Source organism: Lithobates pipiens, unplaced genomic scaffold (assembly GCF_037356315.1).
Source record: "Lithobates pipiens isolate NorthernLeopardFrog02 unplaced genomic scaffold, aLitPip1_a1.2 Scaffold_10, whole genome shotgun sequence".
Taxonomy (NCBI): Eukaryota; Metazoa; Chordata; class Amphibia; order Anura; family Ranidae; genus Lithobates; species Lithobates pipiens.
The window spans coordinates 182669798-182692702 of NW_027507686.1; positions in this window are offsets into that span (position 1 = coordinate 182669798).

The following is a 22905-nucleotide window of genomic DNA, read 5'->3' on the forward strand; positions in this document are numbered from 1 at the left end:
TGGGGGGCTGGGGGGCCGGTGACTGACAGTTTTTTTTTACCTTAATGCATAAGATTCATTAAGGTGAAAAAACACATAGCATAGCACCTTCAACACAAGGCATAGCACCTTCAGACATTCTACGAGCATAAATTACTCATTTCATTTCTCAACCATCTATTACAATGTTGAAGGCGCTGGAGCACCAGGACAATGGAAACTCCCACAAAATTACTTAATTTTGGAAAGCAAACACCTCAATGTATAATCAATGAGTCACAATGAGTCTTTTGAACGATTCATTTTTTTCCAGACGTTTTTGGAAAATGTGTAAAAAAAATGAAAATGCATTTTTTTACACAAAGTTTTCAATTTTTAAGATATTTCCAACACATAGCAAAAATGACACCCCAAAATACATTCTACTACTCCTCCTGAGTATGGAAATACCACACGTGTGAGACTTTTACACAGCCTGGCCACATACAGAGGCCCATTATTGAAGTAGCACCTTCAGGTGTTCTACAAGCATAAATTACACATCTAATTTCCTGACGACCTATCATTTTTGAAGGCCCTTCATATTTAATACATAGCATTTACATACCAAAAATTACACTCCAAAGTAAATTCTATTGAGGCAAGGGTAAAAAAAAGTATCACCTGTGGTTTTAGTAGTGTCCACAGAGGAGAGAATTGGTCCAGGCAACAGACAGCAGGGCGGAATGTGCTTAGCGACAACAATAGTAATTATCCAGGCAGCAGGCAGAAATATTGTCTATAGTCAACACAAGGATATCATCAGCACAGCCAAAGCATTTGTCCATGAAAATTGTCCAGGCAGAGACAGGCAACACAGCCATAATATTGGTCCTGGTACACCGTTACCCGCCTGCATTAATTATTGTACCACTCTCCAGTCCTTCATAAATATACTGCCTCTTGCTACAGCTAATTATTTCCATAGTCCAGAGGCATGATGGCAGTAAGTCAGCAGCAGGCTGAGGGCCACAATCAGCTAAGACCTGTGCATAGGGGCACAAGGGTAGAGGCTTCACCCACCCAAATCTCTATGAAGCCTCTGGACTCTAGACTCTAATCCAGAAATTACGAAACCCGGAGACAAAAAAAAATGTTTCTCCATCTATAGCTGCTATCTCTTCAAAATCCTTGACATCTTCTTTGGCATCTTCGGCCTGCTTCAGATGGTGGAATGTTGTCTGGGAAGTGGCGCTTTTTAAGTCAGCTAACAGCATCAGAGCAAAGGTTTTCTGGGGGGGTTTTTGTTGGTAGATGGGGGACGTGATAACTTCTTCGATGCATTTTAGGAAGTGGGCAGGGCTTTCCGTGGATTTGGTGTGAATTATGTAGGCATTATAAATGGCCAAATTAACTAAATAGATTGCTACTTTCTTGTACCAGAAACGAGACCTCCTTATTGACAAATAGGGCTGAAGAATTTGGTCATTGAAATCCACCCCCCATGTAGAGATTGTAATCTTGTACACATGTTGGCTTTTCAATGGGACCTTGTCTTCTCTGAACTTCAATTGTAGTGTCATCATGGATGGTGGACATCATATACACATTTCTGGTATCCTTCCACCTCAAGGCCAGCACTTTGTTGCATCTCAAAATTGCTCTTCATGTTTATGGTGAGGCCCATAAACACTTTGAACTCCTCCAGAGTCAAATCCTTCCACTCAAACAGATGGGCGTATGATGATTGAGGCTTGTTGGCAATATGCTGCTGGGCATATAAATTTGTGTGGTCCATGATGAATTGCAGCAAAGTGTCAGGCAAAAATAAATAAAAACTATCAATTTTTGTAAAATTTGGGGTATTGGCCTGCACACCTGGCTGTGCGGTGAAAGGGGAAATTCTTGCTGATCCTGAGTCGGAAGGCAGCCATTTTGGGATGACAAGACCAGCTGGAAGATGTTTAGTTGCCCTGGCTCTTGGGGAATGTGGCACTCCAGTGCTGGTAGTTGGGGGATTTGAAGTTCCTGTATTGGCATTTGAGCATGATGCTGTGGCAGAGCTGGTACTGGGCCTGGGCATTTCTTGTGGTCTTTCGCTGGCAGCAGCGCTGGTAGTGGGCCTTTGGTTTTGGGGTCTACCGCTGGCAGCAGCTCTGGTACACTGGATGGTCACTAATGGGTGACAGGTGATGGTCACTGATGGTTGACAGGTAATAAGTGACGGTCACTGATGGCAGTCTCTGATGGTGACCAGTGCACTTTATGGGACTGATAGGTGACAGATGAGGGTCACGGATGGGTCACTGGCAATAGTCACTGATGGGTGACTGGTGTACCCCTGATGGCAGTCTCTGATGATGATAGGAGCACTTTATGGGCACTGATGGGTGACAGGTGCACTTTATGTGCACTGATGGTTGACAGGTGCACTTTTATAAGCACTGATGGGGACTTATGTGGTGACTGTTGGGTGACAGCTGCAATTGGGGGGAAGATGTGACAGGTTTTCTTTACTGTGAGGTGTTGGTGCAGACACTGACACTACACAGATCGTTACCTCACGTAACAAAATTACAGCTGATCAGGTGGTAAACAACCATGGCCAATCATGTCAGTGACATGCTGTGTCTCTGGGACATGCCATCCCCGGTACTGCAGGGCTGCGCACCCGCGATCACGTGCATGCCCTGTTTGATTGGACCGCCATCATACGATATAATATGGCCCAAAACAAGAGCCGCCCCAACGTCATATGACAGTGGGCGGGCGTTCACAAGTTAAGCATCATTAAAATTAATGTTCCTTTTAAAAACAGTCTTTTTATGGCCAATAACTTGCATATAAGCCTTCAAAATTGGGACGATTTTTTCAATTCAGATCCCTTAGATTTCAAGGGGGTTTGCCATTCAAGTCCTATTTTTGCGATGTTCGAGAGTTCTGGCACGAACAAAACCGGGGGTGTTCGGCCCATCTCTATTGTCAGATTAGGACATGCAGCTGTGTTCCTACAACTGCTGCATCCCCATAGAGTAACAAGACAAAGAACCAGTGTGAATGAGGCCTTACAATTTTATTATTTAAAAAAATAAATAAAATTGTTTTACTTTTTTTTTTTTTTTTTTTTTAGGGGAAAGGCTTTGGTAAAGTATTAGAGGCCTTAATAGGCCCCTGAAGTCTCACTTTTGAGAGAGAGAAAGGGACTGAGTAAAAACATGAGGAAAAACATTCCTCAGCTGGGTGAAGGATTATGTGCATACTTCTAGGTGGGCTTAATGTGATTGGAAACTGGTAAGTCAGGGAAGTTAATCTGTTTTTTTTTTTTTTTAATATATTTGTTCAGGAAATAATAAACCACTACAATGAGTAGATGGACAAAAAACAAAAGCCCATTTTGGCACTGTGCCTCTTAATGGTGTCAGAGGTGTCAAAATAGCGTCAAAGCAGAAATAATGACTAAAGTTCTAGTTCCAAATCCAGTCAACTGTTAAAAAACAGCAATGGCTAATGCTTAGTCTAATAGGCAAGGGGTGGTTAAGCAAATGCCATGGACACTGCCCTAGAGAATATGTACCAAAGCAATAAAAAATTTTTTTTTTTTTATATCTTTTGGTGGGGAGCAGAAATTTTACTAATGCTTTGAGAGCAATATTAAACATGGAAAATTCTACAAACAGAAAATCTGACATTTAAAAAAAAACATTTTTTTTTTGTTAATTGCTGGGATTCCTTCATCTATACCAGTCTCTAAAGCTGGCCATTAATGGTTCAGAATTTGGCCGGTTCAGCAGGGATCAGCAGAGATTCAAACCATGTATGGGCAGGCTGAATGTACCCAAGGTGATCGATCAATCAAATCGGGTACAACCAGTCTGTTGGGTTTTACATACGATTATTGTTAGAAGCTAATATAGCTGCTATCAGTAATCACGTGTTCTCCCGCCAGGGATGGCTCCCCCCGGTTTCAGGAAATAAAATTGATCCGTCTATAGCTGACCTTCCAATATATGAGGGTCTGGTATAAATGTCAATGGGGAACCGTAAAAAAGTGGTGGCTCCTACTCAAAATACATATCAGACCCTTGGGACCTATTTGGGATAGATATCAAGAAGGATTACATGCTAAAAGAACAAACAGATAAAAGGTACAAAGTACCCCCCCAATATTTTAAAGGAGCCCCACAAACAAAAAAAAAGAGAGGTCTCCCCAAAATCCAATCCAGACCCTTATCAGAACATGCAGCTGGCAGGCCAGGAAACAAGGAGGAAGAGCACTCATCCCTCCGAAATATATGGCCACATTCCATCAGCATGAGGTGGGTACCTTTCCAGCTCTACTCATGGCAAATTACCTTTTCCCCATGCCAGTGGGTGTCATTTATTGTGAAAACCATTTAGTTTGTCAATTCATCAAACCTTCAAATGGCCAAAATTAATTACTAGCTGAGCCCAGCTGAGTTCATCCATAATAACAACCTAACAGGAATGCAAACAGATGAAAACTTGGAGAATTTGGTCCTATCTTTCCCTTTACATCACTACTTGCTTATCATACTGATGTGTAGGCTCACTGGCCAACTATGAGCCAGGAAACAGTGGAGTCAATTGCAAGTTTAGGGTTGTCATTAGTTTATGCCAGTGTTTTGAGCATCCTGGCAGTTATAGAAGATAACCTGGAGGTTCCTATAATATATAGCCCGCTTTGATATCAGTTACAGACATTTTTTTCTGTTTAGAAGTTTTGCTCTTAACCTGTGACACAAGGAGAGTTAAAGGCAGCCTGCAGTGTTCTGTCACAGTGACAATTTTAGGGAAGACAATGAACTATGCTCAGCTAAGGGGTGATTTCATCCTGGGGGTGGCAATATTGGGTGCACCAATATGTATTCAGTACTGTATGAAGCTACAGAGCGAGATGAAGGAAAGTTCTGATGGGAGCAACTATGACTTGTGGGGAATGTAGTCTCCAGGCAGAGTGAGCATGTATTACAGATTGGCTCTAGGACACAACTTCCAGCATTACTAAAGCTCTATGGGGAGCAACACGGAAAGAATATTCTGGAACATGGAGCAGTTGCTGTCGGGGCCATTTTGCTGCAGTGTCAGGGATGCAGAGAAACTATATTTTCTATATAACTTTTGGTGGTAGGGTTTGTACCCCTGTCGGTGTTTGCTGCAACCCTTTCTTAGTGGTAGTTTTGCTTTTGTGATAGCGCAGGGATAACCCTAATCTACTCTATCATATGCCTATCATATGTTTTTAATTCTTTTTTTACTTGACCTGTTTGATATGACTTATTGTTAAGAAAATATATTTTTGTACTATATCATTGTCCATTTTGCCTGTAAAGTCTGATTTAGGGCCCTGTGGCCCTTTACCTCTTCTCTCTTCCAACCAAGTTTATACGGATGTGGCTTTATGAGTGTTATTTCAATTTTTGCCAGTGTAAATTTGCTGTCCCCTCAAAATAACGCAACAAAAGTGAGTACACCCCTAAGTGAAAATGCCCAAATTGGGACCAAAAAGTCAATATTTTGTGTGGTAACCATTATTTTCCAGCACTACCTTAACCCTCTTGGGCATGGAGTTCACCAGAGCTTCACAAGTTGCCACTGGAATCCTCTTCCACTCCTCCATGATGACATCATGGAGCTGGTGGATGTTAGAGATCTTGCACTCCTCCAACTTCCATTTGAGGATGCCCCACAGATGCTCAATAGGGTTTAGGTCTGAAGACATGCTGGCTAGTCCATCACCTTTACCCACAGCTTCTTTAGAAAGGCAGTGATCGTCTTGGAGGTGTGTTTGGGGTCGTTATCATGTTGGAATACTGCCCTACAACCCAGTCCCTGAGAGGGGGGTCATGCTCTTCTTCAGTATATCACAGTACATGTTGACATTCATGGTTCCCTCAATGAACTGTAGCTCTCCAGTGCTGGCAGCACTCATGCAGCCCCAGACTATGACACTCCCACCACCATGCTTGACTGTAGGCAAGACACACTTGTCTTTGTACTCCTGCCGCTACACATGCTTGACACCATCTGAACCAAATAAGTTCATCTTGGTTTCATTAGACCACAGGACATGATTCCAGTAATCCACATCCTTAGTCTGCTTTTCTTCAGCAAACTGTTTGCGGGCTTTCTTGTGCATCATTTTTAGAAGAGGTTTTCTTCTGGGACAACAGCCATGCAGGCCAATTTGATGCAGTGTGCGGGGTATGGTCTGAGCACTGTCAGGCTGACCCCCCACCCCTTCAACCTCAGCAGCAATGCTGGCAGCACTCATACGTCAATTTCCCAAAGAAAACCTCTGGATATGACACTGAGCATACATTGTTATACAAGCTATATACTCACTACCTAAAATGGAAAGAACTCCCCTATAGTGGGGTTTTTAGGCAGCCGGGGGGAGGGGGAATAGTAATAAATAGGCAATGTATGAGAAATCTATGTTTATTGATATACAAAAAAAAACCTTTATATGATACTTAAAACATGAGCTTCAGTGGGAAATGATGCTGGATACATATTATTAGAAAGTGGTTACATATCAATATTACACAGTAAATGTCAAGTTTGTCAACCAATTGCAGCCCTGACGCATTTCAACCCCCACTGGGGTCTTCTTCAGAGGGACTTTCTGTTAGAGAAATGTATAACAATTATTTATTGCACACACTGTGACATGTCATAATCATGTAAAATATTCTAAGTTGATATAGTTACCCCATAGAATCTATCTGAATCCAAGAAAAAGGAATTATTCCCACATGAACCACCTCTTGCTTAAAAAGAAAACCTTCTGATTCCACAACCGGGGTTCCAGGCTACTCCACGGATGCCACAAATGGGAACGGGCCAAAGTCACAGTATGGCTTGCGAGAGGTCACACTTTATAAGGCCCCACCCACTTCCCAGATGAAAAGTGAGGGGGGCACAACCACCCAGTGGTGCGGGTATAAGCGGGTATTACCTATGGTAAAAAATCTAAAGAAAAATTGTATTTAGTATAATATGTGTAGAGTGCCACAAGCCATATATGATAATATGGCCCCATCATATGCGTAGAATCGTCTATACTTGGATTGGTAACCACATGGATTGTGCCCATATGTACACCATCCTATGGCCAGACAGAGGTTATGTATAAAGTATTATTCAGAGAAAGAGGAGAAAAAAAAAGAGACAAACCAAACCAAACACAAATTCAACACACAAATCCATTAGTGAAAATAGAAACAAAATTATTTGAAGAGAAAGAAGAGGCATCACTGAAGGGATGTAAGGTGAGTGATAAGAACATGAGATCATATTCTTTTGGAAAAACAAAAATAAGGCAAGATAAGAATGTGATGTTCCTAAAGTACCGCAGTGAAGCAGGACAAAGCAAAATATAAGAGTGAAAAAAGAGATGAAAAATGTGACCAAAAATGCGAGAAAAAAGCCACAGTGTAATAACATAGCATGGTGACACAGACAAGAAGTAAGCGCATGCGGCCACCAAATGAGAAAAGTTATTACCTAAAGTTTAAGGAAATATTATGTTGGTTTGCACTGCTCCGAAGGCCAAAACTATAGACTGTGACTTTGGCATTGATTACTTTAATTTTAAAATAAATACCCGTAGGTGTACTGCCAAACCACCCATCGGGCGGTAAATGGCCACCAATCAAGGCAGCCTCGCGTGACTTCCCCGGCTTTCTGGAAGGCCGCTAAGCGGCCTCAAATTGACGTCACTTCCGTCGTAAGGACGTGATGGCCATACGACACGTGCACACGCGGGGCCCCACGCATGCGCCGTGAGGGATGTTGCCCAGGAGTGTCCAGGGACGCCGTCGGCAGTAGGAACTAATGGGACCTTGTAGCTGCTAGCTCATTAATATATTTCATAGGGAGGTGTGGGTTTGTTTAGTATTTAGTGATAATATCTATCATATCTCCTTGTTGACAGGTTTACAAACAAAAGATTTCCTAGCATAAGGATAAACATTGCTTGTGTTAGTAGACATTTTCTGGTGTGCTCTGGTCCCAAATGTCAAAGAATTGGACTCAGAACAGCAGCACTTCAGAGTAACTTCCAGCTATCTTTATATGGCTGTTACTAAAAAGAGTCTGCTATCTCTGAAACTACAGTGACTTACTTCATGAGACATACAGTAAATGGCCATGATGCAAAAGTGATATTTCTGGTTTAGCATTCAAGGTGAACAATTCACAGATTCTCTGGCCCCAAAGTGCACATTTCAACCAAAAAGGGCAGTATTTTATCTAACAAGAGGTAAGATTTTTGCAGGATGCTTCTAAAGCTGGAGTCTTTCCACACATTACCACCTTTCTTTGGTTTCAGCAGAGTCCAATTCTTGAAGTTTGTAAAGTTTCTTTGTGGAGATCTCCACAGATTTACCTCTTGGAATTCTTTGCCACATATTCAAATGCCCTATGAGTAGACACTGTTGTGTCACACATTTCTCAGAACCTGCCTTCTGAACTATAGAGGTTCTAAGAGGAAGAGTTTCACTTATTTGCATGATAAACGACTTATTTCTCCATTAGGACCTAGCGAGTTTGCATCATTTTTTATTGAAGGTATCTGATTTTGACAGATCTGCCTTCCAGATATCCTATAAATGACATTCAATTAGCTATTCATTGACAGCTGTGTAGAATCTGGCTAAGCATTAATTATGGTCTTGCTGGAAGGTTTGTTCATTCCCCTTGATTGTGTTTATTACAGGCTGTGAAGATGCATTCCATTCGATAATCTACTATGTGTCTATATCTGTGTCCTGGAAGGGGTGGAGAGATGTGTCTTTACAAAATGACTGTCCCTGGCTGGGACACAAACAATGGATTTAAATCTAAATAATTTATCACAGACTGACAACGCTTAGAGAAATGAGGATGACATGTGTGTACCCCAACTTCCCCCTTCTCACTCAACTCAACTAAGGTCTCATTATCCTCACACAATACTTCTTGCTGTACTTACTGTGTCCAGCTAGGGTACCCCAAAACATTGATAACTATTCCCTTGATCTATTATTTACCCAATAATTGTTGTTTCACACTCATTCTCTGTTTGCAACTGAGAACTTGTGTTCTGTATCATCATAATTATTAAGAAAAAAAACTGATTGTTCTAACCAGTGGTGAATAATCCTATTGAAATTGTGCTAGATTTACTTCCAAAGTCAATTTTTCAATTTTGGTTTCTCTATCCACATACTACAAATCTTGAAATAACTTCTGAAGCAGCATGCAGGTTTAGCCACATGAGTAACATATGAACATTTAGTAAAAATGTAAATAATTTTCCCCATTACAACCAATCATATACAATATATTTTCCTGTAACCTTATTATAACTACCACCAGTTTAGTTTGGGTGTTCTATGATATGTTATAATAACTAATATAATTGTACAGCTGCTACAATGTACTAAATAAAAGCTTTTATTGCTGCCTGGCTCATTGTAGTACATGGGTGTTAAGTTATGCTCTGTGATGAGTGATTATTTGCCATTCAATATTGATGGGAACTTTCCTTGTCAGCTCACAATAGAGAACAAGTTTTGTTTTTTACGTCACCTAAGTTGTGCCTGTGATTACTTTGCTGGATCATGTTTGCAAGGGAAATATGCCTCATGCACAAACATTGTTCAGAGTGGTAATAAAGAAATACAACAGAGTAATTGTTTTTCTAATTTAATGATTTTTCTTGTTTAATCACTTTTATTGAATTTTCGCAATGTATACAAAATAATTTGGAGAAAATAATGTACACTATAATTTATCAAAAGTTGCAAACCACCTATGATATTAAGTTAGGTAAAATAAAACCTGTAACTCTTAAAGCAAACACTTTTACTCATCCAGCACTTAGGTGAAAAATATACAATGTAAACAAACAGGCTTCTGCTATAATAACAAATGATTATAAAACATAAGCCTTAAAAGTTAATCTCTAGTGTTCCATAAAGCTAAAGCAGCGCTCTTCTATGCTCTTCTTCTTCTGTATTACACACAGAAATTAACACTGTTTAAAATGTATATTCGTGACAAGTGAGTCAAGCTGAAACATGTTCTGCTGAATGTTTGTTGGGGGCTTAATGGATGTGTAGTAATGAAACCTTCACCACACTGCGTGATTCTACTCCCCTCAGGGTTTACACTCACCAGATCCATAAAAGGTGCACGCTTGTTAGGCATGTCTTTCCCATTAGCTGTTAAAACCAGAGAGGTAACTTCATCTGTATCTTGGTCAGATTACCTGAACAGTTGATTCATAATGCTCAATTTAGTTGTTCATTCAAGCTCTGGTATTTCCGCCAATCTAATTGGCTCATGACAAAAGGAAAAAATCAGTCCCCATAGTGTGAACCTGTTTAAAGTGATTGTAAGGCTTCATTAATTTTTTTTGTAAATAACAAACATGTCATACTTACCTCCATTGTGCACTATGTTTTGAACAGAGTGGCCCCGATCCTCGACTTCCGTGGTCCCCAGCGGTGCTAGTAGCTCTTACCCACATCATAAAACACCCTAGGAAAAGCGCTCTCCTGGGGGTTATCTTACAGGTGTGCTCCAGAGCCCAGCATTTGCGTCCATAGAGACAGAATGCCGGACTCGGCCCCGCCCCCAGTGCCCATATCATTGGATTTGATTGACAGCAGCAGGAGCCAATGGCTCTGCTGCTATCAATCTGTCCAATCATGAGCCGACACAATGGGCATGGGGAAGAGTGTGTCTCCAGCGTGGGAATTATGGGGCTCAGGTAAGTAAAATGGGGGGGCTTGGGGGGTGATCAGTGACAGAAGTTTTTTCACCATAATGCATAGGATGCATTAAGGCAGTGGTTCTCAACTCCTGTCCTTGGGACCCACTAACAGGCCAGGTTTGCTGGATAACTGAAATATGTCACAGATGATATTATATGCTGCTCAGTGATTGCAGTATTCTAGTCTGCATATCCCCAAGGTAATACTTAAATTCTAGCCTGTTAGTGGGTCCAGAGGACCGGAGTTGAGAACCACTGCATTAATGTGAAAAAACATTAGTTTTTGCATATTGCACTTACAAAAACATAGATAAAAATATGCATTCAATGGTATAACCAAAATAGCTCTACAGCATGGCACAATACTTGCTCACCGATCCTAGAATTCTCATCCGCAGTGATACCCGGGTGGAGATTGGGGCAGCTGACAGATTCACGAGCCATATGGTCTTGTAACTTTATAGCCTTAGTGACTTCAAGATCTTAACTTCTTCAGTAGCTGCGCCGGACTCCTGACCAGTTCTCACCGCTGGGTCACTGGGGTTGCACAGACAGTCGAACACAGAGTACCATTCACAGAATACCCTACCAGTGCAATTGTTTAGTATTTAGACCCAGCAACACTGAGAAGGGTCACAGTATTCATCTAATGTGATCATCAAATAATGCTGTTATCATTCATTGCAGTGTAATTTTCACATAGCTAATAAACATACAAGAAAAATAAAATCTAATAGGAATAAAATCATTAATCATAAAATATCTCAATGGATCATAACACAACAAACTGTTAGAAAGGTTAAAACTCAACTTGAGAGTAACCAAAACACATCTAGTCTTCCCATTTAATACTTGAATACATATTGTAAGGGATCTTCCCGGGGTAGGGTGTGTTTGGACACAGTTCACAGCAGACTTGGAATTTATAAAGCAGATCTTGGCGTTTATTCGTGGTACAAACAGTCCAGCAAACAAAAGTATACAGCAACACCGTGCTTTTAAGTACAACAAAATAAAAGACCTAGCCCGGCTGGGCGCTTACTAACAGGTTCTGCTCACCTATCTGACACTTACAAACACAGCGTCTTTCGCCTGGATGTCGCAGGGTGAGTTTTAGCTCCAGCAGTGGCTGTGCTTGCAGCTTCCTTCAACACACAGATTGTTCATTCCCTGGCTGAGAGCCATCACCTGCAGACCCTACAGAGCCTTTAGCTTCCCAGGCTAATTAGGATCAAAGCTCACCTGATCCCAAACCCAGAACTGGATCGGGGAATGTGGAATGACAGGTCCCTCTACCAAACCTACCTGCCATTCCATATAAACCCAGGCCCGGCAAAATTAAATAACAATTCAGCAGCATATCGCTGCTGAGAAACTGAACCATCCTGGATTTACCATCTCACACTGTGTAGCAACCTAGGTGAGATGTACACCCCCTCGATCACTTCTCCAGTGACATGTCTACATATCCCCCCCCTCTTTTTCAGACCGGAGGGCTGAGCCTTTTGTCCCCACAGACAACTTACCCTTGACAATGCGTCAGCATTTGCCTGTAATTTCCCTGGCCTGTGTTCCACAGTGAAATTAAAGTTTTGTAGGGAGAGAAACCATCTAGTCACTCTTGCATTTCTCTCCTTGTTTAACTTCATCCATGTTAGGGGGGCATGGTCTGTCACCAACTTGAATTTCCTGCCTAGCAAGTAATACTTTAACGATTCTAGGGCCCACTTTACTGCCAAACACTCTCGCTCCACAATGGCATAATTTTTCTCGGCCGGGGTTAATTTTCTACTCAAGTACGTCACCGGATGCTCCTCACCATTCACTACTTGTGAGAGTACTGCACCTAAGCCTGTGTTAGAGGCATCTGTCTGGACCAGAAATTCTCGTTTGAAATCGGGGGTAACTAAGACAGGTGGTTGGCACAAGGCAGACTTAAGGCTTTGGAAAGCCTTCTCGGCCTCTGGGGTCCACGTGACCATTGCTGTCTTTCCGCCCTTTGTCAAGTCAGTTAGTGGAGCAGCAACTGAGGCAAAGTTCGGCACAAATCTACGGTAATACCCCGTAATACCCAGGAAAGCTCTAACCTGTTTCCTTGTCAGGGGTCTAGGCCAATTCTGTATTGCCTCAATTTTATTTAGCTGTGGCTTAATCAATCCTCTCCCAATAATGTAGCCTAGATATTTGGCCTCTTCTAGGGCTAGAGCACACTTCTCGGCATTTATGGTCAACCCCGCATCACTTATGGCATCCAACACGGCCTGTACCTTACAGAGGTGACTTTCCCAATCAGGGCTAAAAATGACCACATCATCGAGGTAGGCAGCTGAGTAATCACGATGTGGTCGCAGAATCAAGTCCATCAACCTCTGGAAAGTTGCAGGCGCTCCATGTAACCCGAATGGCATCACTACATACTGGAATAGCCCATCAGGGGTGGAGAATGCAGTTTTCTCTTTAGCCTCACCAGAAAGTGGAATCTGCCAGTAGCCCTTTGTGAGATCGAGGGTGGTTATGTACCTGGCGTTACCCAACTTCTCAATCAACTCATCTACCCTGGGCATAGGATACGCATCGAACTTGGAGATCTCATTCAACTTTCTGAAATCGTTACAGAACCTCCAAGTTCCATTGGGCTTTGGGATTAGCACAATTGGGCTGGACCATTCACTCTGTGACACCTCAATTACCCCCAGAGCAAGCATACGTTTTACCTCGGCAGATACGGCTTCCCTACGTGCCTCGGGTATCCTATAGGGCTTAAGGTTTACTCTGCTTCTATGCTCAGTTTCAATGTGATGATGGATGAGGTGTGTACGCCCTGGGAGGTCAGAGAACTTGTTTTTGTTTTTCTGTAAAAATTCCTGAGCCTCCTGTTTCTGTGACACTGATAGAGTATCACCTACCTTGACTGGAGGGATTGGTGGTGACAAATTATTAACAGTATTTGTCGCCACCAAGGATTCCCTGTCTTTCCAGGGCTTGATCAAGTTTATGTGATAAACTTGGAAAGGCTTCCTTCTACCTGGTTGGTGCACCTTGTAGTTCACCTCACTGACCTTTTCAACAATTTCATAGGGACCTTGCCACTTCGCCAAGAATTTACTCTCAACAGTGGGGACTAGTATAAGGACCCTATCGCCTGGGTTGAATGTCCTGATTCTTGCGGACCGGTTGTAAATTCTACTTTGGGCCTCTTGAGCCCTCTGGAGGTGTTCCCTTACCAGGGGCATTACAGTGGCTATACGGTCCTGCATTTGTGCTACATGCTCAATAACACTCTTGTATGGGGTGGACTCATTCTCCCATGTCTCTTTTGCAATGTCTAGTAGACCCCTAGGGTGACGACCATAGACCAACTCGAATGGTGAGAACCCTGTGGACGCTTGGGGCACCTCCCTAATAGCAAACATGAGGTAGGGTAATAAATGATCCCAGTCACGACCATCTTTTGCCACCACTTTCTTCAACATATGTTTCAAAGTTTTATTAAATCTCTCCACCAATCCGTCCGTCTGGGGGTGGTACACAGAGGTACGGATGTGTGAAATTTTAAATAGTCTGCATAATTCCTTCATTACTTTCGACATAAATGGCGTACCTTGGTCAGTTAGGATTTCTTTGGGGATCCCAGTCCTAGAGAACATATAAAACAACTCACGTGCAATTGTTTTAGATGCAGTGTTTCTTAAGGGTACAGCCTCAGGATAGCGGGTCGCATAATCCAGGACTACCAAAATATACTGGTGTCCTCTAGCTGACTTTACAATGGGACCCACTAAATCCATGGCAATACGCTCAAAAGGCACCTCTATAATAGGGAGCGAAACCAAAGGACTGCGAAAATGTGACACTGGGGCACTAACCTGACATGTGGGGCACGACTCACAGTATTTTTTAATGTCATCATATATGGCCGGCCAAAAAAACCTCTGGAGAACCCTCTCTCGCGTTTTGTCAGTCCCCAAGTGTCCCCCAAGAACATGGTTATGTGCCATGTCAAGCACCTGACGCCGGTACGGCTTAGGTACCAGAAGCTGTTCCACAATCTCATCCTTAACCTTATTAACCCTACAGAAAAGATCATTAGTCACCGAAAAATGTGGAAAACTTTTTTCAGCATCTGGTTCCTGAGGTACCCCGTTCATAACAGCAACCTGCTCTCTCGCATTTTTGAGAGTGGGGTCCTGTAATTGTGCAGCCCCAAAATTATCGCTAGACACCTCTAAGTCTAGTATATTTTGCTCAGTGGGAGGAGCCTCCTCCTCCCCAGCCAGGACCTGCAAAGGAAAACAATCATTTTCATCCTGTACACTTTTATCATTCACAGTGGACAAGGCAACCACCTTAGGGGTATCCTCACTCCTTTTGGGGATTTTTCTTTTTTCCCAGAGAGCCCAGAATAAAGGAAAATCGCGCCCCAATATTACATTATGCATGAGGTTTTTAACCACACCCACTTCATATTGTACTGTGCCTTGTTCAGTCCCGACTTTAGCCAGCACTATAGGGTACACTTTTGTATCACCATGTATACACACAATGCTCATATGCTTTTTAGACTCTAAGTCCCCAGTCACCAGGCTAGCATGCACCAAGGTTACAAGGCTTCCTGAGTCCATTAACGCTTTAACAGGAAAGTCATTGATTGTGATGTTGCAGATTTGCGGTTCAGTCTCTAGTCCAGGAACTGCAGCACAAGATGGTTCCGCAAATAGCGACTGACGCCGGCTAGCGTCACATTCCATGGGTTCAGAGGTAAGAGGGCAATGGGCCGACACGTGTCCCGCCTCATGGCATCTCCAACACTGGATAGGGCCTGGTCTCTTTGGCAAGGAGTCCTTTTCAGAGCCCCTTAGCCACCCGGGACCATCACCAGTCTTTTGTCCCTGAGACACCACTTGAGCCCTTTTCCCTCTATCAGCACCCCTCCACACTCCCCCAATAGATGGAAGTCTCTTACCAGCTGACGGCACAGATCTGGCGCTCCGGGGAGGTGAAGATGCTGCAGGAACATCACGGAGGTAGTCCTCAGTCGCCTGGAACCTCTCCACAAGGTTGACAAGTTCGTTTGCGTTCTTAGGATCACCTTGTCCCACCCAGCGTTGCAGGTCAGTAGGAAGCGCTCGGAGGTAGCGATCCATCACGACCTTCTCTAGGATTTGTGCAGGAGTAGAAGTGTCTGGCTCCAACCACTTTCTTGCCAAATGGATTAGGTCATACATCTGGGACCTCGCTGATTTGTCCAGACTGTAGCTCCAGTTGCGTACCCTCCGGGCACGGACTGCAGTAGTAACTCCTAGTCGGGCAAGTATCTCCTCTTTTAGCCGAGTATAGTCCTTAACCTCTTGCTCACTGAGGTCATAGTAGGCCTTTTGGGGTTCACCTGTTAAATAGGGCGCAATTACCTCTGCCCACTCAGCGGCTGGTAACTTCTCTCGCTCAGCCACGCGCTCAAATACTGTTAGAAAGGCCTCAACATCGTCCTCAGCAGTCATCTTTTGCAGCGCTTTCTGCACAGTCCTTCTCCCAAAAAAAATCTCTGGAGCGGCTCCCATCACTATGGGTGGATTAGTAACCACAGGCGCCTCACGATTTACTATCAGGTGCTCGATAAGTTGTTGTTGGCTTTGGCGCAAAGCTTGCAACTCTTCCTTATGCATCTGCTGTTGTGCCGCCATGGACTGTTCATGTCGTTGCTGTTGTTGCAAACTCACTTGCATAAACTGCTTCAGCATCTCCTCCATGTTGCTGGACTGTTCCTGGAGTGTCATTGCAGCTTTCACCCAAGACATAAGCAGCTGTAGCCAAGTCTGTCCACACCGTTGCCCCTAGCAACCGACTTTGCCCGCATTCGAACACCAATTGTAAGGGATCTTCCCGGGGTAGGGTGTGTTTGGACACAGTTCACAGCAGACTTGGAATTTATAAAGCAGATCTTGGCGTTTATTCGTGGTACAAACAGTCCAGCAAACAAAAGTATACAGCAACACCGTGCTTTTAAGTACAACAAAATAAAAGACCTAGCCCGGCTGGGCGCTTACTAACAGGTTCTGCTCACCTATCTGACACTTACAAACACAGCGTCTTTCGCCTGGATGTCGCAGGGTGAGTTTTAGCTCCAGCAGTGGCTGTGCTTGCAGCTTCCTTCAACACACAGATTGTTCATTCCCTGGCTGAGAGCCATCACCTGCAGACCCTACAGAGCCTTTAGCTTCCCAGGCTAATTAGGATCAAAGCTCACCTGATCCCAAACCCAGAACTGGATCGGGGAATGTGGAATGACAGGTCCCTCTACCAAACCTACCTGCCATTCCATATAAACCCAGGCCCGGCAAAATTAAATAACAATTCAGCAGCATATCGCTGCTGAGAAACTGAACCATCCTGGATTTACCATCTCACACTGTGTAGCAACCTAGGTGAGATGTACACCCCCTCGATCACTTCTCCAGTGACATGTCTACAATATATATACTTCAAATGGTAAACATCTCGATATGTGTTAGTTCAACAAATCCGAGGATTGCACTGTGCCTTTTAAAGCTTGCAGCTCCTAGAATACTAATAAAAATAGCTTCAAAATGATGTCCATAACATACAAAGCCATCCACAACATCGCCCCCATCTACATCACCAAACTCATCTGCAGATATAGCCCAAATCATCCCCTCCGCTCCTCCCATGACCTCCTGCTTTCTAGCTCCCTTGTTACCTCCTCTCATGCTCGCCTTCAAGACTTCTCCAGAGCCTCTGTCATCCTCTAGAACTCCCTGCCCCAGTCTGTCCGATCAGCCCCTACCCTGTCCACCTTTAGGAGATACCTGAAAACGAATTTATTCAGGGAAGCCTATCCCACACCCACCTAACAACTGTCCCCGAGCCACCCCCCATCAAATCATTCTCTGCAGCTATTACCTTTTGTACCACCACCCCCTCCCTTTAGAATGTAAGCTCTACGAGCAGGGCCCTCTTGTACCTTTTGTATTGAACTGTACTGTAATTGTGTTGTCTCCCCTATACATTGTAAAGCACTGCGTAAACTGTTGGCGCTATATCAATCGTGTATAATAATAATAATAAATAATGTCCATGCTAATGTCGCCATTGTGTAATAGGGGAAACATATCCTTGTTTGTCCTCATCAGATCATACCTTAATAATAGGTGCGGATGTTTTATTACTAATGTCTACTCGGGTAGGTGAACACTAATCATCATATTATATGTACCTACATTCAGATTGATATAGCCTCTATATATACTGAGTTAGTCATATATTAGAGTTGTAAATAGAGTAAATGTAAATGAGCATGCAGATATAACCTGCTTTTATCTGATTATAATACACTAAAAAAACCTGGATAAAATTATAATCAAGTGATCAGAAAGTGAACTAAAAAAAAGTGTATTGCCTAAAAAAAATTCTCAAATACTAATATACTAACCCAGCGTCAACCCGATCAATAATCATTTATAAAGCAATTTAGATAGTACCCTCCAACCGACGTTCACCCCCCCTCAGTTGGAGAGTATCCATGAGATAGATCTATCTGGTCTCACTCTAGGATATCTCTCTCACCATGTTGGAACCTCTCCACATGGGGCTTAGCTTCTCAATACCCCAGAACTTGAGGCCAGAGGGGTCTCTATTGTGCTTATGCACACTATGATCCTTATACCCAATCGTAATATTATAAATGTGTTTGGATACACATTTAGTCAAGGTTCTTTTGGTGCAACCTATACATATCAACTCACAAGGACACTGCAAGGCATACAATATGTGGGTGTATTTGCACAATATAAATTCTCTAATGCCAAACTCTCTTCTATTGGCTGTAGATCAAAAGCTGTTTAATCTCCTCAGATGTGTGTTAACCTGTTGGCATACGTTACATCTTCTACAGGCATAGAAACCCTCTCTATCTCAGAACATACGAAGTCTTAGAGGTGGTTTTAAAACTTTTTTTTATAAAACTATCTCCAAACAATGGGCCTTTCTGTAGATAAACTTGGGTTCCTCAGGTAATGATTTATTTAGAACCTTGTCCAAACTTAAAATTCCCCAGTGTCTTCTGAATATCTTCTCTACCTCTCTGAACTGTGAGTAGAAGTTGCTAATGAATCCCCACTTATGTTTTTCATCTCTAGCCTTCTCTTTATCCTCCAAGCATGAAGCTTGAGAGTATTGGCCCACATGTTGGATAGCTGAATTCAGATATTCTACTTTATACCCCTTTACTAAAAAAATATTTTTCAATACCTTTGATTGTTCCAGGAAATCAGAATCATAGGTGCAGTTCCTTCTTTCCTGCATGAATTGTCCTTTGGATATATTCCGTTGCCAAACAGGGCCGTGACTACTATGTATGGAGAAATAGCTATTGTGGTCAGAGGACTTAAAATATACTTTAGTGACCAACTAACTGGCCTGTCTAAAGACGGTCACATCTAAATAGTTCACCTGACTACTGCTGTAAAGGTATTCCATTTTGATGTAATTTGCATTAGTGTTGAGATAATTCATGAATTCAATTAATGACTGTTCTGAGACTACCCAGACAAAGAACAGAATAAAAAGATTATTGTACACCAATAATTAACTTCTTCTCTGAGCAAAAATAAATGTATCCTCCCACTCGCTCATGAAGAGGTTGGCTAGGCTGGGCACAAACTTTGCACCCATCGCTATACCCCTCCTCTGAGTGTAAAAGTGCCCTCCATACCAGAAATAATTGTGGGATAGGCAATACTCAAGCACCATCCTTAGGAACTTTTTTGTATGAAAGGGATTTCATCCCTCTGGGATGGGAAGATTAGATGTGTTATGGTTACTCTCAAGTTGTGTTTTAACCTTTACAGTTCGTTTTTTTGTGATCCATTGAGATGTTTTATGATTAATGATTTTATTCCTATTAGATTTTATTTTTCTTGTATGTATATTCAGGGCTGCTGATAGGCCAGTACAACTGGCCCTGCTGTACCGGGCCTGACCAACAAGGGGGCCCGAGAAGAAGTAGCAGTGTGAGAGGAGCAGAGAGTGCAGGGGCCGGGCAATCGAGCTATTGTGGACACTCAGGAATAGGGAGAAAGTGATCTCTGCTGGAGCTAACAATTACACAGGTGAGGTGTATGCTTGCTTGGGGGGGGGGGCTTGAAGTTCAACATCTACTACTACTCTGCAATACATACCCTGCCAATACTCTGCCAATACTCTCTGCAACACTCTGGCAATACTCTGCAATACTCTGCAATACTCTGCCAATACTCTGCCAATACTCTGCAATACTTTATACTTACCCTGCCAATACTCTGCAATACTTACCCTGCCAATACTTACCCTGCCAATACTCTGCAATACATACCCTGCCAATACTCTGCCAATACTCTGCAATACTTACCCTGCCAATACCCTGCCAATACTCTGCAATACTTACCCTGCCAATACTCTGCATTATTTACCCTGCCAATACTCTGCAATACTTACCCTGCCAATACACTGCAATAAATACCGTGCCAATACTCTGCCAATACCCTGCCAATACTCTGCAATACATACCCCGCCAATACCCTGCCAATACTCTGCAATACATACCCCGCCAATACCCTGCCAATACTCTGCAATACTTACCCTGCCAATACTCTGTAATCAATACCCTGCCAATACCCTGCAATACATACCCTGCCAACATTCTGCAATACACACCCTGCCAATACTCTGCAATACTTACCCTGCCAATACCCTGCCAATACTCTGCAATACTCTGCAATACTCTGCAATACTTACCCTGCCAATACTCTGCAATAAATACCCTGCCAATACTGCAATAAATACCCTGCCAATTCTCTGCAATAAATACCCTGCCAATACTCTGCAATACATACCCTGCCAATACTCTCCAAAATACCATTTTATTTATTCATTAATGGTTTGTATTACATATAGATATTAAAGAGGTCTTTTCTCATCTGAAAACAGTATTTCATTTGGATAATCAAACCTATAACTGGCTGGAGAAAAACATATATCACTTGTAGACAGACACTTTGTTTCAAGGCAGGGTCTGGGGAGGGGCAATGGGTGGGGCCAGGGGTGGGGCTGAAGGATGGACCAGGGGCGGGGCCAGGGTGGAGCTGAAGGGGGCCCCGTCAGGTAGGCTGTACGGGGCCCCATGATTTCTATCAGCGGCCCTGTGTATATTAGTTATGTGAAAACAACAATGGAATGAATAATTAAATAAGCATTATTTGATGATGGGTCTACATACTATACAACCACATGCTTCGGGTATTCCGAGAATGCTTCTCTGTGCTCCACTATCTTTGCAACCCCAGTGATCCATGGTGAGGAGCCCTGCAGAGCTACTACAGGGGTTAAGATCTTGTAGTCACTATGGCTATAAAGTTACAAGTCCGTTCCTTGTGGCACACCTATTGACAACTACATAATGGTGAAATGCATCTAGGCGTGATCATACGACTTGTGAATCTGTCACTGATCTCCATCCGGATATCAGCACGAACGAAAATCCTAGGATCGATGAGCGAGTATAGTACCATGTTGTACAGTTATTTTGGTTATACCATTCGATGCATATTTTTATCTATGTTCTTGTAAGTGCAATATGCAAAGGGGGGCGTTTTTATGGGAATAAATACTTAAACAGGTTCACACTATGAGAACTGTTTGTTTCCCTTTGTCATGAACCAATGAGATTGGCGGTGATATCAGAGCTTGAATGAACAGATAAATTGAGCATTGTGAATCAACTGTTCAGGTGATCTGACCGAGCTATCGATGGAGTTGCCTCTCTGGATTTGACTACTAATGGGAAAGACATATCTAACAAGCGTTCACCTTGTATTGATCGGGTGAGTGTAAACCCTGAGGGAAGTGGAATCACGCAGTGTAGTGAAGGTTTCATTACTACACATCCATTAAGCCCCCAACGAACATTCAGCAGAGCATGTTCCAGCTGGACTCACTTGTCACAGAGTGTACATCTTAAACTGTGTTAATTTCTGTGTGTAATACACCGAAGAGCGCTGCTTTAGCTTTATGGATAACATAAGATGGAATTTTAAGGCTTATGTTTTATAAAGTAAAACCTGTACATGCAAAGAATACAGTTTGGAACACTTCAAAAATGGATGCAACATCAGATACAGTGGGGAAAATAATTATTTGATCCCTTACAGATTTTGTAACTTACATAGAAATGAAGGGTCTATATTTTTTATCATAGGTGTATTTTAAATGATAGAAACAGAATATAAAAAAAAAATCCAGAAAAAACACAATACAAATGTTATAAATTGAGTTGCAGTTTAGTGAGTAAAATAAGAATTGAATCCCCAAGCAAAACATGACTGACTACTTGGTGGAGAAACCCTTGTTGGCAAGCACAGAGGTAAGCCATAACCTTAATGTGCTTCCTTTTGAACCACTCCTTTGTTGCCTTGGCAGTATGTTTTGGCTGAGGACTCACCCATGACCCATCTTCAGTGTTCTGGCTGAGAGAAGAAGGTCTTCATCAAGATTTTACAATACATAACACCATCCATTGGCCCCTCAATGCAGCAAAGTCAGTCTGTACCCCAAAGCATAATGTTTTCACCTCCATGCTTGACTGTAGGGATGGTGTTCTTAGGGTCATAGTCAGCATTTTTCTTCCTCTAAACACGGCGAGTCCCCCTCCTCAAGAAAGTACATGTACAGTCATGTCAAGAACATCTGAACATGATTCAGAGAGGGATTGGTAGAAAATGCTGTGGTCAGATGAGACCAAAATTATGATCATTAACTTGACTCGCTGTGTTTGGAGGAAGAAAAATTATGACTATTACCCTAAGAACTCATGGTGCAAACATCATGCTTTGGGGCTGTTTCTCTGCTAAGAGTACAGGTGGACTTTTGCTGAATCAAGGCCCTTCATTTCTTTGTAAGTGGGCAAACTTAAAAAATCTGCAGGGGATCAAATAATTATTTCCCCCACTGTAATAGATAAAGCCTCATTCAAGATCATATAGGGATAGGGGTGGGTACCATCATCCTTAATTATGGATATTGGAAAATGGGGAAGTGCTTGGAGCTGCTCCAAACATACTCTATAGCACTAAAGCATCAAAGACTATCTCTGTACCCAAGGATAAAGTGTTATA